The sequence below is a fragment of the Tenrec ecaudatus genome, chromosome 1, assembly GCF_050624435.1.
Source record: "Tenrec ecaudatus isolate mTenEca1 chromosome 1, mTenEca1.hap1, whole genome shotgun sequence".
In the NCBI taxonomy this organism is placed as follows: Eukaryota; Metazoa; Chordata; class Mammalia; order Afrosoricida; family Tenrecidae; genus Tenrec; species Tenrec ecaudatus.
The window spans coordinates 186,883,898-186,902,102 of NC_134530.1; the positions used below are offsets into that span (position 1 = coordinate 186,883,898).

The 18,205-nt window shown below is 41.7% G+C and overlaps 1 protein-coding gene and 1 pseudogene across 7 annotated transcripts in view; one reads left to right on the forward strand and one right to left on the reverse strand.

Moving 5' to 3' along the window:
- The window catches only part of LOC142439105 (elongation factor 1-beta-like), a 35,738-nt pseudogene extending 25,122 nt beyond the window's left edge, over positions 1-10,616 (reverse strand).
- RABGAP1L (RAB GTPase activating protein 1 like) overlaps positions 10,539-18,205 on the forward strand; it is an 828,618-nt gene continuing 820,951 nt past the window's right edge. For 4 of the 7 annotated variants that reach the window (XM_075527714.1, XM_075527698.1, XM_075527727.1 and 1 more), the window contains exon 1: positions 10,539-10,777. The gene's annotated coding sequence lies outside the window, so the exon portion shown is untranslated. The remainder of the gene's footprint in view (positions 10,778-18,205) is intronic. The other 3 variants (XM_075527691.1, XM_075527706.1, XM_075527731.1) reach the window with 2 other exon arrangements.

Consider the following 18,205-nt stretch of genomic DNA (forward strand, 5'->3'; position numbering starts at 1 on the left):
GCTGAAAGTTTGATATTTTGAAACCACCAGATATTTTTTGGGAGAAATATGGGGCTTTTTATTCACCAAAGCAGTTACAGTGTAGGAAACTCAGAGGCAGTTCTATCCTGTCCTATTGGGTCACTATAGGGTTTCTATGAGTCAGCATTGGCTTGATGGCAGTGAAGTGCGTATGAATGTGTGTGTGTGTGTGAAAGGTTATAACTTTGATGTACACCTTTCCTGATTTTAGATGACACAACATCCCCTTGTCCAGTTCAAATGACCATCTCTTGGTCTATGTGCAGGTTCTGTATAAGCACGATTAAGGATTTCTTATTTTTTGCAATGCTATTCATAATTTGTTATTCCTATCATCCACACAGAGTCAATGAAGCATTGAAATCCATATCCCACACCCTCTTCTGAATCTGACCTGAACGTCTGGCAGTTCCCTGTCAGCATACTGTTGCAACCATTTTTAAGTTATCTTTAGCAAAATTTAACTTGCATGTAATACTAATGATATTGTTTGGTGATTTCATCATTCTGTTGCATCATCTTACTCTGGAATGGGTACAAATATGGACATCTTCTAGTCAGCTGATCAGTTTGCTATCTTCCAAATTTCTTGGCACAGATGCATAAGTAAGTGATTCCAGGGCTGCATCTATCATTGAAACATTTCCATTGGTTTTCTGTCAATTCCTGGAGCCTGGTTTTTCACCAAAGGAGCCCAGATGTGCTGTGCTGTCAGGTAAGCAGTGGACTGCTGACAACAAAGTCCAAACCCACCAACTGCTTCATAGAAAGATGAGGTCATCTCATCCAGTATAGATTTATAGCGGAGGGCTGCTGTGAGTCAGGCCGTCTCTATGGAAGTGGGTTCAACACAGCTTCGCCTCTTCCTTCAGTATCCTGGGTTCCTGATCATGTGCTACCTCCTGACATGCCTTAATGTTAACCAGTTCTTTTTGATACAGAGATTGTATCTTCTTTTTTTTTTAAACGTTTTATTAGGGGCTCATACAACTCTTACCACAGTCCATACATATACATACATGAATTGTATAAAGCACATCTGTACATTCTTTGCCCTAATCATTTTCTTTTCTTTCTTTTTCTTCCCTTTTCTTTTTTTACATTTTATTAGGGACTCATACAACTCTTATCACAATCCATACATATACATACATCAATTTGTATAAAGCTCATCCATATATTCCCCGCCCCAATCATTCTCAAAGCATTTGCTCTCCACTTAAGCCCTTTGCATCAGGTCCTCTTTTTTCCCCTCCCTCCCCGCTCCCTCCTCCCTCTTGTGCCCTTTGTAATTTATACATCGTTATTTTGTCATATCTTGCTCTATCCGGAGTCTCCCTTCCCCCACTTCTCTGCCGTCCCTCTCCCAGGAAGGAGGTCACATGTGGATCCTTGTAATCAGTTCCCCCTTTCCAACCCACTCACCCTCCACTCTCCCAGCATCGTCCCTCACACCCTTGGTCCTGAAGGTATCATCCACCCTGGATTCCCTGTGCCTCCAGCCCTCATATGTACCAGTGTACAATCTCTGCCCTATCCAGCCCTGCAAGGTAGAATTCGAATCATGGTAGTTGGGGGGAGGAAGCATCCAGGATCTGGGGGAAAGCTGTGCTCTTCGTCGGTACTACCTTGCACCCTGACTGACTCATCTCTTCTCCTAAACCCCTCTATGAGGGGATCTCCATTGGCCGACACTTGGGCCTTGGGTCTCCACTCTGCACTTCCCCCTTCATTCAATGTGGTATATATATATACACGATTGTATCTTCTTTTGATGGTACTTTGTCATTTAATATTTTTCCTAAAGAATTCTTCAGTATTGTAACCTGAGACTTGAATTATTCTAAGCATGTTCTTTCCTTTTGGTTTTTCTAATTCCAGATCTTTGCCTATTTCATCACAATATTTTACTTTGTCTTCTTGAGCTGCCATTTGGAATTTGTTCAGCTCTTTTACTTCATCATATCTCCTCTTTATGTCCAAGAGTATTTAAAAATAATCATGGGGGCTGGGAGAGGAGGGCATGTATTAAAATTTGTTAAAGTAGTTTTATTGATGCATGAGGACTCATAATATTATCTCTATTTTTGATGAGTTCATTTTTAGTAATAAAAATTTGTTTTATTTTTAAAAAGTCTTAGGTCCAAAGATTATATTAAAAGTGTAAAATTATAACCTATAGACTGGGGGAAAATCTTTGGGAGTGAATCACTGCTGATAAGATATGACCTAAGTATTAAAGTGTATGATATGTGAATTATATGTCAATAAAACTATTAATTTGGAAAGCTTAATTTCCAACATATGTATATAAAACTTTCACAACTAAACAAAAAAAAGACAAATAACTCCATTAAAAAATAGGTGAGGACATGAACAGAGATTTCACCCAAGAAGACACTTAAACAGCCAACAAGCACTTGAAAAGATGCCATCACTAGCCACTCCCAACCAAACACATTGCCATTGAGTTGATTCTTTGTAAAACATGTATAGACACTTCTGAATGGGAACCAGTTTTGTTGTGTACACTTACAACAAAATACTACTTTTAAACAAGTCTTGGACCCATCCCAGAATTACCAAATCAGAATCTCTTAGGGGTTGAGCAAAAAAAGTCTGCTTTTTAAATCAACTTCCAAGGAGATTTTTTTTTTATTCACTAAAGAAGATCGCTACTCTTGACCAATAAAAGAAGACTGAAGGAGAGTTTAACTCTAGATTTTGCTACCAGGTCTGGGAAAACATTTTTTTTATCAAGTTATAACAATTGTAGGTTAGCTATTCTTCAGAGAGATATTTATGGCTCAGCCTGTCTTTTCAATTACTGAATCCCATATGCATATTGCTTGATTTTGTTTACATTTAGTTTTAGAAGGGAATTGTAAAACATATCAGCATTATTTGTGTAGATTATTCTATATTCATCCCTGAAGAGAACTGTGATACATGGAAGTTTGTCTTCTGTAAACTACATGATTCTGCTAAGCATGTCCTTCCCTTATGACTATACATGATTATATCTTTCCCTTTTATGATTCTCTCGTCCCTCAGGCATCCAGGGTCTTTCCCCTACCTTTCCTACATCCCCAAACCACTCAAAAACCATCTGATAAACACATTTGTATAAGATCTGGATTAAAATCAATGATGTACTCTTCTGAGGCAGAGTTTATTTAAACAGGGCATACGACTTAAGGCAGTTTTGCTTTAAAACAAGGGTGCCGGTTAAAGAAATGGTGTGGAGATCACTTCTGACCATCTTTGGCTACCCAAAGGAGGAAGAGAAGCCAACTTCATACCAGCTCAAAGACAATTGTCCCAAGGCAGAGGTCATACATACCTCCGCCCTCCATCCTTCTTCACCCTATTCTAATACCAACCATACCACCCACAGCACTCTACTACTTTGCTAGGTTCAATAATCCATCGCAATGGCCACAGAACTCACAGACAATATTCACGATTATAGGGGTTTATTAGGGAAGTTAACAGATCACCACAGGCCAGAATCGGGAAACATTAAGAATATAGTTTTCTTGAAGCTAAACAAATGGCCGTTTAGCAGGGAAGCAACAAGCCCACATGGAAGAAGCACAGCAGCCTGTGTGATCATGAGGTGTTGACATGATCAGGTAACAGGCATCAGAAGTCCACAAACAAACAAATAAAAGAACAAATTATGGAGAATGAGGTGGGTCAGAGTAGAGACCCCAAACCCATCTGTAGACAATAGGATATCCTCTCACAGAAGGGTCACAAGGAAGGGATGAGTCAGCCAGGGTGCAGAATAGCACCAATTAAACACACAATATTCCTCTGGTTCTTTGAGGCTTCTTCATCCCCCACTATCATGACCCTAGTCCTACCTTTCAATTCTGGCTCGATGGGAGCATGTACACTGATACAAATAAGAGCTCACCACACACAGAATCCAGTGAAGAATAACCCCATAGTAACAGGAATGGGAACAGCGATACCAGGAGGGTAGGGAGGAGGTGGGGGAGAGGAGAGGAGAATGAGGGAACCGATTGTAATGATCAACACATTACCCCCCCCCCAACCAGGGGGATCAACAGCAGAAATGAGGGTGAAGGAAGATAGCGGTTTGTGTGAGATATGAAAATAATAATAATTTATAATTGATCAAGGGGTCACAAAGGGGTGGGAAGAGAGGGGGAAAAAAGAGGAGCTGATACCAAGGGATCAAATAGAAAGTAAATGGTTAGAAAATGATGATGGCAACATTTATACAAATATGCTTGATACATTGTAATAAGAGCTGTAAGAGTCCCCAATAAAATGATGTTTTTTTAAAAAAGAATGTAGTCCTCTGTGTACAGCAGCACCTCGTATCAGCCATGTCAGCAGGCATGTTTCTTTCATTATGCAGTCCCTCAGTCACATGATCCCTTGGCCTCTGCCCTGCTGTAGCAAGAGTTACAAATGCCTTTTAATGCTGAAAAATGCCCAAAGGGCACCCCACTGTGCAAGCCAGTCACACAGGCACATAGCTTTACTGGATACATGGGCAGGAGAGCTCCACCACTCTGTCTCATAGACCTGGTGGGGTTCTTCTGCTCTCTCACGGGCTCAGTCCTGCATCTTCTGGTGCCTCTGCTACTTCACATCAGGATCTTCTACAGGTTGCACTGGAGGCTCTTCTCTCTTGGGCTCAGAATTCTCTGTCCCTGCTTCTGAGATGCCTCACTCATACAAAGCAGAATGGCAAAAGTGACCAAGTCCCAAGGTGCATGCTCTCACTCAGTGACTGGGAGGACATTACAAAGATGAGCCATAGCAAGCCATTTTAGTTTACTGTAAAGGTAGTGATGGATTCTGAAACACCAGGTAACCTAGTAGAGGAAACATATCTATATCTATCCATCTATTGGCTAGTTAAATTCCTGTCAAGTCTTCCTAAAACATTAACACTTGGGTTGTTATCTATTGATTCTATTAGAAATCTATCATTGAAAGGGTTAGATAATGCAACTATAATATCGTTTGTAACATGCATGGGAAATTTTAGTTTGTGCTGAAAAACCAAATTCAAACTTTCTTAAACTAAGAGACCATATTAAATCCAGAGGAAGAGGCAAAATTCAAATGAGGTTTTGAGCTCTTCCGTTCTCCATGCGTCAGTTTTATTCTCAAGTTGGTCTTCCTTATGGTACCAAAGCGGCTGCAACAACTAGGACCGATACCCTCCCAGCCTCCCACCATACCAGACAGTGTAACAAAGAAAGCACTTTTGTCTCCTCAGTTTCAAACACAAGACCTGAGTGTCCTTAAAGTTATAACAATTTAGGCTTGGGCTAATACTGCTCGTAAACAGTCACAAAGTCAAGTAGGGAAGGGAGTAGACTGGTTAGCATATATTAATCAGGGCTCACTCCTGGAAGTAGAAATGGATTTAATTTGATCTTGATTTGCAGAGGGTTGGACATGTATGCTGAGGAGTCAAGCAGTAATGCCTATTTTAAAAGGAATATTAGTATTCCGCTCCATTAATATCACGGTTCAATTATTATATTCCATTTTATTGTTCTGTTATTCCAAATCATAGTTATACTATTGTTCAACTACAGTTGATTTATTTCCAGTGTTTTGATGCGATGGTAAGAACTGGGGGTTGAAGACCTAAATGATAAGATACAATAAAGAATGAAGAGATTACCAAAAGAGAGAATGCATGTCCTGTCTAAAGAGGGTAGCTGCTATCTAGTTTTAGCTAGTTGACACAATGTGACATGAGTAACCTATGGTTACATCTTCCACGTTTAAAAAAAGAAGCCTGGAATGTGTATGGAATCTTCTGCGTTTTAACTTTGGATGATTTAAAAAAAAAACATGTTTGTGGGTTAGATCGATCATACTAGAATATCTTTAAAAAAAATCTTATAATAATGCCCCCCAAAGGTAGGAGTTTCGGTGGGCCACAACTGCTTCTTTACACTTAATGCAAAGAACATCACAGTGATAAGATAAGTTCACATTATATGAAGTATTCTTTGTCACAAATTCTGTGTTAAGTTTTTCTGGTGGTAGGGATGAGTTACACCAAATCACCTCCACTGTCTCTTATCTAGGTTCTCTTGTGACTTGTTTTTATCTAGGTTCTCCTGTGACATCTCTTATCTAGGAACAGCTCAGCCTTTCAGAATTGTCCCTGGTGTTTAGAGGTGTGACATGTGGCCATGGAAAAAGAGTTTGTCTTTTACTTGTAGCAAGTTGGCACATGGATTGTTTCTATGATTGTGGTTTATATGTAATGCTCTATATTAACAGAAGAGTTAAAAGACATCAGACAAAGATGGACATTGGCAATTTTCAAAGGCATATTGAGCTGGATTTGTGCAATACTGTGCTACACCACTAAATAGCATCACAATAAATATGAAGAGATTAAAGTTGTCAAGGATTTCATTATACTTGGTTGGCACAATAGGCACACCAGGGGTCAAACATATCAAAGATCACAGAGATGGTGTATGCAGTGCAGTGCATTATTTTTTTATGGCGTTTCCAGCCCTAGATTTTGTTATTTCCACCAAACAATCCTCATTTTCTTGGTGGGTCTGGTTAAGAAAGTAAGGGAACATTCGGATCAGGTTATATGATTCAGCTGTGAATGATTTTTAACAAGGTTAATTGTGAACGCCATCCCACTAGGTATAAAGTGAATCATATCTGAAGCAGGTAAGGGGATCTTATTAGCAGCAGGGGAGAAGAGCCAGGAGTGGACACATTGGACCCTGAGATCCCTGCACAGTGAGCCAGGAGACAGCTTTGACACAAGTGGAGTGGCTGAGGAGCAGCAACAGAAGCCGAGCATGAGACCGGTGGGTGGACTTCCCAGCACACAGAGCAAGTAAAGCTGAGTGCTTTGGGACAGGAGCCTTGCGTGTGGAATGGGGTACCTCTGAGCACATAATTGGGAGAGCTGGGATTGATGACTCATGGATCTGGAGCTCAGTGCCTTCAGGTTGAGGCTTACAGTGCCATGGCATGCCTTTGGACATTTATTGGCAGCCCTGAGAGAGCATTGTAACATTGCCCGAGCAAGGCAGAAGCCAGGCCCAGTGACTGGACGCCAGCCAGAGAGGCCTGGCTGCAAGCACAGTGGAGAAGAAACTATTCTGATTGAACAACTGTACCCTGAGCATTTCTTACATGATTGTGATCTGTTTACTTCTCTAACGAACCCCATAATCATGAGTTTTGTCTATGGTGCTGCAATTAATTATAGTACCCATCTGAAAAGTAGGGAGTGGCATGGGAGGAGCAGTGTAGGACCAGGCTGCGTTTAATTCTGCTCTCTCGAAGGTGGCCATGAGATGGGGCCAGTTTGATGGCAACAAAACACTAATTTTGAATTCACCATGAAAACTTTACTACTTACGCACTTTCTTTTTTCATTTACGAATATCCTTTTAAGTGCAGATAATTATCACAGTGTTGCCTTCCTTGTCCAATAGCTTCTCTGCAGTCTGAAGATCACAGAAGGCAAAAACTAGCTTTGTCATCTGTTGACTTCTTCTGGTGTTCAGAGTAACTTTAGTAGGACTGTAAATAGTAGAGATTCAATACCGACTTGCTGTCTTTAGTTATTAATAGTTACTGTGCTTCTCAGACCCTTTGGGGGTACCTTGGGTTATGAATTGGCTTGCTAACCATAAGGTCAGCAGTTCTAACCTTCCAGGCACTCCATGAAAGAGAGATGCATCTTCCTGATGCCACAAAGATTTACAGCTTTGGAAACCCAAAGGGGGTAATTGTATGTCTTACAGGGTTAGTAAGAGTCAGAATGGCCTTAATGGTCGTGGGCTTATTTGTTTACTGTGCTTCTCTGGTTATCTGGATGGTGCCAACAGTTAAGCTCTAGATCACTAACCCAAAGGTAGGCAGTTTGAGCCCATCCTGAGGTCCTTTGGGAAAAAAGCCTTGGCCTGGAGCTCTGATTCTGAAAGGTCAAAATCTTGAAAACCCTAGGGACCCCATTTCTACTTTAACATACAGTGGATGGCCACTAGTAGGAACCAACTCAATGGTAATTGTATTATATTGTCTTCTTAGTTTATTATGCATCTCAGGTGACCGACAGATGATTTCAGTTATTCTAACTCTAACTTAAGTAAGTATTCATCAAAATTTATAGAATCAGATCCAAGGCTATTTTGTATCCCTCTTGGGATACAGCGGTTAATAAAAGACCTTCTGGCAAGGAGCCCAGCAGGTAGAAGAAACATATGACATACGAAGTTGTAACATTCTTGAAATATCCTAGCATCAGTGGACACTTTAGGGAAATCAAACTCACCGCCATCAAGTAGATCCAAACTCATTGCCTCCTTATAGGACAGGGTGGAATTGCTCCATAGGGTTTCAGAAGCTACAAGTCTTCCGGAAGCGGACTATTGCATTCCTCCTGGTGCCCCCCACTCCAAGTGGCTGATGAGTTAGAAACACCAAACATTTAACCTACTATGCCACCAGAGCTCCTTAAATTAAGGAAAGGGGATAACAAAGAATTTGATGGGGCCCTTGGGACAAATGCCATATTGAGGCAGAGGTACTGGAAAGGAGCCATAAGGGAGAATTTTAAACGAGGCATTCTAGAGTTCCAGTCAGTGAGCATATATTTAATTCTTGCTGTTCTATGTTCAGCTTTACTGCAATAACATTTATGGAGAATTGTCTATCAGTGAGGTATTATGTTAGATACTGTGGGAAATTTAAAAATGAATGATCCCAGTCACCAAGGATTCTTCGAGTGGATAGAATACCGAACACACTAAATGAAATAATAAGAGAAGGTTGAGTCTCTTGGATGACACAAAGCTATAGAAATAAAGTGGTGTAGTGGGTTACACATTGGGTTGGTAGCTGCAAGACCTTAAAAAACAAAACAATACAACACAACAATAAGAGACTCACTGTCATAGGCAGGGTAGAAGTGACTATGGATTTCTTAGAAAATCACTTTTTAAAAAAAGACCATTTTATTGAGGGATTTTACAGCACTTATAACAATCCATACATCAATTATATCAAGCTTATTTGTACATGTTGTCATCATTATTTTCTAAACATTTACTTTCTGTTTGAGCCTTTGGTATTAGTTCATTTTACCTCCCTCCCCTCCTCATGACCCCTGGATAAAGTATAAATTGTTTTCATATCTTGCACTGACTGTTGTGAGACAATCACTTTTTACTGCCATAGAAAGACTCCTCTTTCTCCCTCCCAGAGAGCCTGGCAGTTTTGAACTACTGACCTTACAGTTAGCAACCAAGGGCATAACCAGTATGTTGCTGTCACCAGGGCTCCTGTACTGCCAAGTCATTAGTTTGAAAATACCAGTCTCTCAGCAGAAGAAAGGTGAGGCTTTCTACTCCTGTAAAGCTTTACAGTCTTGGAAACCCAAGGGACACGTTCTACTTTGTTCTCCCTGGGTCACTTTGACTTGGAATCAACTTTAGCAAAATCTGGGACCGAAGATATCACAGGAAGAGAAAACTTTTTTGGAAGAAAGCCCTGGCCACTTCTGTAAAGATTGTTGTTGGTGGCCTAGAAAACCCATGTAATTCTTTCTATTCTATAACACAGGGTAATTCAGAATCCAACTGGATAATAGCTAACTTCCCTCCACCCCCACTTTCATATCCCGTTGGTGCTGTCAGTCTGTTTTGAGCCCTTGGTTACAACCAGAGTCAATTCATCTAATTGAGGATCTTCCTCTTTTTCACCGTCCCTTTACTTCACCAAGTACGATGCCTTTCCCCTAGAAAGATGAGGTTCCCTTAAATTAAAGATGTATATAACCTTTAAACTTAAAAGGGACAGCTATATTCTGCCTTATTGGGTTGCTAGTTTGTACCCTAAAAACCTGTTACCCCAAAGGTTAAAGCAGGGGCAATACATACTAGTGTTTAGTACTGCACGCGGCCTCACAGGTGATGTCCCTCTAACATCTAGACTTTAGCGTCTCATGGACGAGTCAACGGGAGCGCTCCAGAAACAGACTGCTCCTTGGAAGCCGTACAGAAAGAGTAATTGGCCAGGAAAGGTAATATGCTTTATGGTGACTTCACTCCGGATTACAATGCATTAGGACCGAAATTACGTATCTCAGGTTTATGGGCGAGAAAATAATCTCTCCAAACTCGGAATGATCTATGAACTCAAAGGCTCCAGTCGGGGACTCGGGACACCGCGTAGAAAGAGGGCTCACAAGGTCAGTTACCCCGAGGGAGAACCTCTTCAAGAGGGACCCTCTTTGAACAACCCTGAAATGTCATGGAAAGCAAGCGGGACAAGCGACACCCTCACGCTCCTGTCCACGGACCCAGCGGAGCGGTGGGGGGGGGGGGGAAGAGGGCGGGGGATGGGGGGGGGGTTGTAATATGTGCGCGCGTGCGCGCCACCGCCGAGGGACAAGGAAGGCGCCTCCGCCTCAGGAGCGCGCACGCAGAGCTGAGGGGCCCGGACGTGCTCGCTCCCAACTCGTCGCCTCTGCCGCTGCCGTCGCCGCCGCCGCCGCCTCCTCCTCCTCCTCGGCCAACCCCCTCCTTCTCTTCCTGCCGGGCCATCCCCTCCACTCCCCTCCCTGCCCGTGCTCCCCCGCCCTTTCAGTGCTCCGGCGGTGAGGGAGCGAACGGGACCCGCGCGGCCACAGAGCGCCGGGCGGCGGATGGGAAGCGAGTGTCTGACAGAGTTGTTGTTCCGGCTTTCCTAACTGAGACGCGCGGAGGTGAGGCGAGGCGAGGGCGGCCTCCTGGGGACCGGAGGGCTGCCCGGAGGCCCCGAGCCACAGGCCCGGGAGGGGCTGGGTGGGCGGCGCTGGGGTGTCGGCGGTGGGCTGAGCGCGGCGGGTGGGGATGGGGCCCGGCCCTGGACTGGGGTGCTGGAGGATCGTCTTGAAGAGGGCAAGGGGAGGGTTTGGGGTTGCGGGCCATCTCCCCGACGCCAAGGTTCGGGTTCTCCTCCCCGGTGGCCGCTCCTCAGGGTCCCGGAGCGCGGGCGCCTTAGACGGCAGGCGGGGAGGGCGCGATTGGCGCCCCTTACCTGGGGGCCGGATGGTGGCTGCTCGGCCGCCGCCCCCAGCTGTGCCCTCTTGACATTGCCGTCGCCCTCACTGCTGCCTCGGCTGCTGCCGGGTTCGCAGTCTCAGCAGCCCCGCGTCCGGGGGGCGGCGTGTGGTTAGAGTAGGTTTTTTACCCACGCGCAGGCGTCGGTCGTGACCGTGTCTCGCCTCCCGCTCCTCCTGCCCCCGCAGGGCACTTTGCTCCGCTCCCGCCGTGGATGCTTGTGGTTTTGCAGTCTGGGATGGGCTGCCTTCTGGACTGATCTCTACCTGCAAGGAGTGCCGCGTTTCAAAGTTGATCGCGTGGGCCGTGACAAACACCCGCTCCCCCCGCCCAAGTGGTGGGTGCTCAGTGTCCTGATAACTGAGTCAAAGTTTCTGAGACTGGGCTAGTACTTTGCTCTGGTCGCCAACGGTGCAGAGCTGGGCAGTGCGTCAGCTTGTGGAATGGGGCCACGGATCTGCCGGAGATGGCTGGGCGCGAGGCGCGCTGGACGGTCCGGGTTCGGTTTCTGCTGTCACGATAGGATGTTCAGGTGTCCTTGGGTTCCTTTGAGCTTGTCAGATAAAAAGTGCCAAAATTTTGCAAGTTACTTTCAGAATGTTGGGTGTTTTATGCGAGGGAAGAGAACACCACCACTTTTTGCCTTGTCTTGATTTCGGTGCAACTTTGGAAACTGATTGTATGGCCTGTATTTTTGGTTCTGGAAAGTTCTAGGGATTTTTAACATGTTTCCTGGCACATGGTTGCTTGTTACATTTTTTGAAAACACCATTTTATGAAACCCTAATTTTTTTTCTTTCTTTAAAAAATCGTTTTATTAGGGGTTCATCCTACTCTTATCACAATCCATACATACATACAGCAATCCTATGACACTTTTCAAGAAAAGTTTTTAGTTGACTTCTATTCTACTTCTCTAGAATATGCAGCAGCTGTGAAGTCAGAAGATGGCATAAAATTTGCTTGTGATCAAATTGGAAGTGAATTTTGCTTATGGAAAATTTATGTCCACAACCCGCTAGCATTGGAAAATTGGCATTCATTGATTCATTATCTCAGGGGAGAGTTCCATGTGAAAATGACAATGAAATTGCAAAGGAATAAGATTAGATCACTTTAATATGTATATTATCATTACCTTGTACTGAATGTTCACTTATTGAAGACTTGACGAAGACATTGCGTTATATTGGTGTTTGTGCTAAATTCATTCAAGATGTTCTTCGATATTATATATTAGTAAGTCACCAGGGAGTAACAGCTATGTAGGGGCAGTTCTTATATGTGAACATATTTATATAGCCTGTTGGAAAAATCAAACTCGGTGCCATTGAGTCCATTCTGATTCATAGTAATTGTACAGGACAGGATAGAGCTATCCCTGTGGGTTTCCAAGACCATGAGAGTATATAGCTTCATCTTTCTACCACAGAACAGCTGGTGATTTCAAAATACTAACATTGCAATTAGCAGCCCAACATGTAACCATTCTGCCACCAGAGGTCTTATACTGTACAGCTGAATACAAGGTAGTGAGTCTTAGTTCTGTTGGTACATGAAACCAGTATACTAACTAACAGAACAAAACAATGAGTATAATAATATGAAAAAAGTTGACCAAAGTTATTTGATGTGAATTTCCATATATAACAGCTGCAATGTTCTGGAAAACTTTTGTTTCTCTGGTAATTGTTTTATGAGTTACATTATTGTGTTACTGTGATGTTTTTTTACGTGGATGGTAGAACTTCATTAGCTTGGTTTTTTATGCTTATCAGCATGCTAATTCTAAATTTGTAATGTCTAAAAACTTGAACTTCAATTTTTTCTTTGCCTTAACCCAGACTTGAATTAACTGAATTAATATTTACTTAAGCTTTGAGATGATGCAGTAGTCAAACTGAAAGTACTTTTTATCTAATCTCTTGGTATACTCAGAAACACGAATTGTGTTGTATCAAGTAAAAATATTACGTGGGAAACAGTCAGGCTTCTAGAGATTGACTTTGAAGAGAGTAGTCTCTAAATTGCAAACTGGTACTGCATTCAAGCCTACAGTCGTCTTGTTGAAGTGATGTGGGATGAGTATGGCTGGATGAGAGAGTATTTGGAGATTATAGTTTTAGTATATACTGCAAGGTTAGTAGATTGAAGCTGCTTCTTGGGAGAAAGGCTGAGCTTTCAACTCCCGCAGTTACAGTCTTCGAAATCTAAAGGGGCAGTTTTACCCTGCTTTATAGGATCATTATGAGTCAGCATCAACTTGATGGCAGTGAGTTTTGTTCTTTTTGGTACCTGATAGGATTTCCAGGCACAGAGATTGTTTACTTAGGTTGCACAAGTTTTAATGGATTACTACATGTAAACAACTCTTGCTTTATATAAATGGGTCTTTTATGGGGTCTGAGGATGATTAATGCTCAAGGCTATTCCAACTGCTGATTCTTCTAAGACAGCTTGTGGAGTTCTTATGGGGATAGTCATATGAGCATTGACCACCATGAACAATGGAGAGCAGAGAGAGTGCAGTCTTGAGACTGAGTTATATATAGTAAGAGTCTAAATTTTTAAAGAGAGTTTTTATGTTGAGAGTATGGAGAAAGAGATTACTTGACCTGACTCTCTAGTGTTCTTTAGAGTGGGAAATAATTTTCACTTCATTTGAAGTTGTGTTTGAAATCTAGTATAAATGTGTGAATAAGCTCTCATTACGATTGAGTCAATTCCAACTCTTAGTGACCCAAAAGGCAGAGTAGATTGCCCCATAGGGTTTTCAAGGCTGTAATATTTATGCAGACAGATAGACACCTCTTTTTGATATGGCGTGGCTGGTGGGTACTAACCACCAACTTTTTTGGTTAGGAGCCTAGAGCTTAATCACGGTGCTGTCAGGGCTCCTCTGTGTTAACAACAGTGGCCCATAATAAGGAAGAGTTAATGGAATTAAGCTGAACTTGTATATCAACATTCTCCTTTTTACACTTCATTTACTTTCTATATTACTTTCCCAATTGTGTGAGTATAACAATGTGTGTCATATTTTGGTGCTTTTGGTATAATTTTTGGGGATTTTCCTGGGAAAGTTTTAGGGAAATATTCAGTTAACTTGAAGTTTGGGCTTAATATCATTTTTATATTTGAAATGAAATTCTGAGCTTTCTTGTTTTCTAAGTAGACTCAAAAAATAGAAGACATCATTCTTTATAAACATGCAGGAAAAATATGGTTACAGACTGTGTTGTTGTGATAGACATAGTACAGCCAAAAATATATTCAAGCAACGTATCCCCTCCTTACACAGTTTTGTGTGTATAAATAAGAACTAGGGATATTAGGCAGTCTATTTTCTCCCCAATACATGTCTGTATTCCTCAGAATATTAAGTCTAACAATTGTTTGCTATACCGTTTTCTTTCCTGCATATTCTAAATTCAACAAGTCTCTAGTGCATGTCAAAATTATTTCTGGTTAGAAATTCACCGTAATGGAAATCTCATTATGGGGATGCAAGTTTTTTTTAAATCATTTTATTGGGGGCTCATATCATAATACATACATACATACATGTGTCAAGCACATTTGTACATTTGTGGCCATCATAATTTTCTTTCTTTTTTTAAAAAACATTTTATTAGGGACTCATGCAACTCTTATCACAATCCATACATATACATAAATCAGTTGTATAAAGCACATCTGTACATTCTTTTCCCTAATCATTTTCAAAGCATTTGCTCCCCACTTAAGCCCTTTGCAGCGGATGCAAGTTTTTACCAGGGATTTCTGACTAGTAAATACTACCCCCCCCCCAAATCTCAAAACTCACTGCCATCAAGTTTATTCTGACTCATAGCAGCCCTAAAAGACAGAGTAGAATTGCCTCATTGGGTTCCTGAGGCTTGAATTTCAAATTGCTGACCTTCAGGTTTTCAGCCCAAATCAAAACCTACTATGAAACCGTATGTGTGGAAAATTTGCTTTAAAAAATCATGGCACCACTCTTCTCTGTATCCTAGTTATCAGTGGGGTGGAGGATATGGACACAAATATCAGAAATATTTGGATTTTTTCCCATTTTATGCATTTCCTCTTACTCCTCTTATTCCCTAACCCCAATACTTTGCTAATGAGCCATTGCTACTGGTAGGAGTGTGCTTTTTATTTCTTAAGTGAGTCTGGCTGAAAAAAGGGTGTGAATCTTCTAATGATATCAATAATCTAATTTTTGATACTGAAAAGAAATGCAAATTGTGGTAGAAAAGAGGCTACGTGTATATACAAGAGTAAGATCTATTGAATTGCATAATACACATGGAAGATGTAGACCTGGTTTAAAAAAACCAAACTCACTGCCATCTGACTCATAGTGACCCTTTAGGGCAGGGTAAAACTTCCTTGTGAGTTTCCAAGACTGTAACTCTTTATGGGAGTAGAAAGCCTCCTCTTTGTCCTGCAGGGCAGCTGGCAGTTTCAAACTGCTGACCCTGCAGTTCGAAGCCTAATGTGTAACCACTATGCAACCAGGACCCCTCAGGACCTTGCTTAGTCAAGCATTTATCAAACTTTTTGGAATATGATCCATGGTAACAAAGTTAACGTCTTCACCTAGTGTGTTCTCTCTCTCTCTCAAGTCAATCTCCAGAAGCCTGGCTGTTTCCCCCGTAATACTTTACTTGACACAACACAATTCCTGTTTCTGATTATCCCAAGAGATTGGATAAAAGTACTTTCAGTTTGAATACTGTATCATCTCAAAGCTTAAGTAAATATTAATTCAGTTAATTCAAGTTTGGGTTAAGGCAAGAAAAAAATAACAAAACAATACTCCCTTTTTCAGTGCTTTGCTAGAGTTTGCTCGAGCAAGCTCTTACTGTTTGCCAAAAGCAGCTGTGTGCATCTCTTCCCATGCAGCTCCACATTTAGTGACCTCAAAGTGGTAGCTTGAGATGGACTAATATGGGACTATAGACTTGATCTATGGTTTTTACCTCTGTCTGGATATATATGTATAGCATACCACATATTTTATATTCTATGCATTTAATGTTCTATTTTGTTTCACTAAAAAAATGGCAGAATTTTGACCCCCAAACTGAATTTGCAGCCTCCTAAATGGATAACAGTGTATAGTTTGGAAAAACTTATTTAGCCTAACCCCCTCACTTTCCTGATAAAAATCCTCAAGTTCACATATTAAAATCCTCAAGTTCAAGGTTCTTAGCAAAGGTAGGTCTCATGATTCCTAATCTAGGATGATTTCTAGTGGACTTCTTTGTTTTCCTAACTCAAGCTGTTCATTTATCTCAACCTGTTTAATATGATGATGGTGGGGTGGGGGGAGGTGGTACAGCCCCAAACTGAAATTTTTTTTCAAAGCTATATATTTAGTTTTTTTTTATAAACAAAACAACCTTATCACCTTCAAAGTACTCTCCATTACATTTAATACATTTGTCAAATCTGTGATTCCATTCTTGGAAACGTTTTTCAAATTTATCTGTTTGGATGGCTGACAGCACCTCTGTTGTTTGTTTCTTCACTTCTTATATTTCATCAAATTGCTGCCCTTTTATGTCCTTCTTCAGTCATGGAAACAAAAAGAAGTCACATGAAATGAGGTCAGGTGAGTAAGAGGTGTGCGGCAAGAGAGGCATGCTGTTCTTTTGCCCAAAACTGGCACAGTGAGATGACTGTGTGAGCAGATGCATTGTCGTGGTGGCAAAACTAGTCCTCCTCTGCCACAAACCAGGCCTTTTTTGTTGCGCACTGTTACCCAATCTTTCCAGAAACTCTTAATAGCAAGCTTGATCAACAGTCTGATCTGGAAGAATAAATTTCAAATGCACTATGAGTTGACATTTTCATATGTTCAGGAAGTTGACAGACATCCAGAGCTAGGTTTGTCATCAATCGACACTTCAGCTTTTATGAAACGAGAAAACTACTCATACATTTTAGTGTTTCCCATAGCGCTGTCCTTGTAAGCCAGTGGTTCTCAACCTTCCTAATGCTGCGACCCTTTAATACAGTTCCTCATGTGGTAACCCCCCAAACCATAAAATTATTTTTGTTGCTACTTCATAACCATAATTTTGCTACTTTTTTGAAGGGCGACTCCTGTGAAAGAGTCGTTTGACCCCCAAAGGGGTTGCGACCCACAGGTTGGGAACTGCTGTTGTAAGCTGTGTTCAATATCACAACAATTTATGCGGCATATTCCCCACGCAGGAAACAACATTTCACAGCTGCACGCTATTCTCTTAAATTTGTTATCTTAAATAAGCCCACATGGAAGAAGCACACCAGCCTGCGTGATCAGGTTGTGTCGATGGGAGCAGGTATCAGGTATCAGAAGATCCAAAACAAACAATTACATTGATGTGAAAGAGCGGAGTTGGAGTGGAGACCCAAAGCCCATCTGAAGACAATTGGACATTCCTCCACAGAAGGGTTATAAGGAAGGGATGATTCAACCAGGATACAGTATAGCACTGACAAAACACATATAATTTCTCTAGTTCGTGAATGCTCCCCCTGCCCCCACCCCACTACCATGGCCCAGTTCTACCTTACAAATCCTACTAGACCAGAGGACACACATTGGTACAGATAAGAGCTCTTGACATGGAATTCAGGACAGATAAAACCCTCAGGAACAGTAGAGGGAATACCTATAACATGAGGGTAGGGAGATTGTGGGGGCGGGGTGGTGGGAAGAGGGAGAAAGAGGGAACCCATCACAAGGTTGGATATATATAGCCCAGCCCCCAGAGGGATACATAAGAGAAATGTGGGTGAAGGGAGGCACCACAGACAGTGTAAGACATGAAACAACAGTACTAATATATAATTGATCAAGGATTCACGAGGGTGGGATGGTGGGTGAAGAAGGAGTGAAAAAGAGGAACTGAAACCAAGGGCTTAAGTAGAAAGAAAATATTTCTGAAATGTGGATGGCAACATAAGTACAAGTGTGCTTAATAAAATTGAATGATGGATTGTTAAAAGATTTATAAGAGGCCCCAATAAAAATAAATACAGGAGAAAACAAAACCAAAAAAATATAAACGACATGCTGCATTGGGCAAATA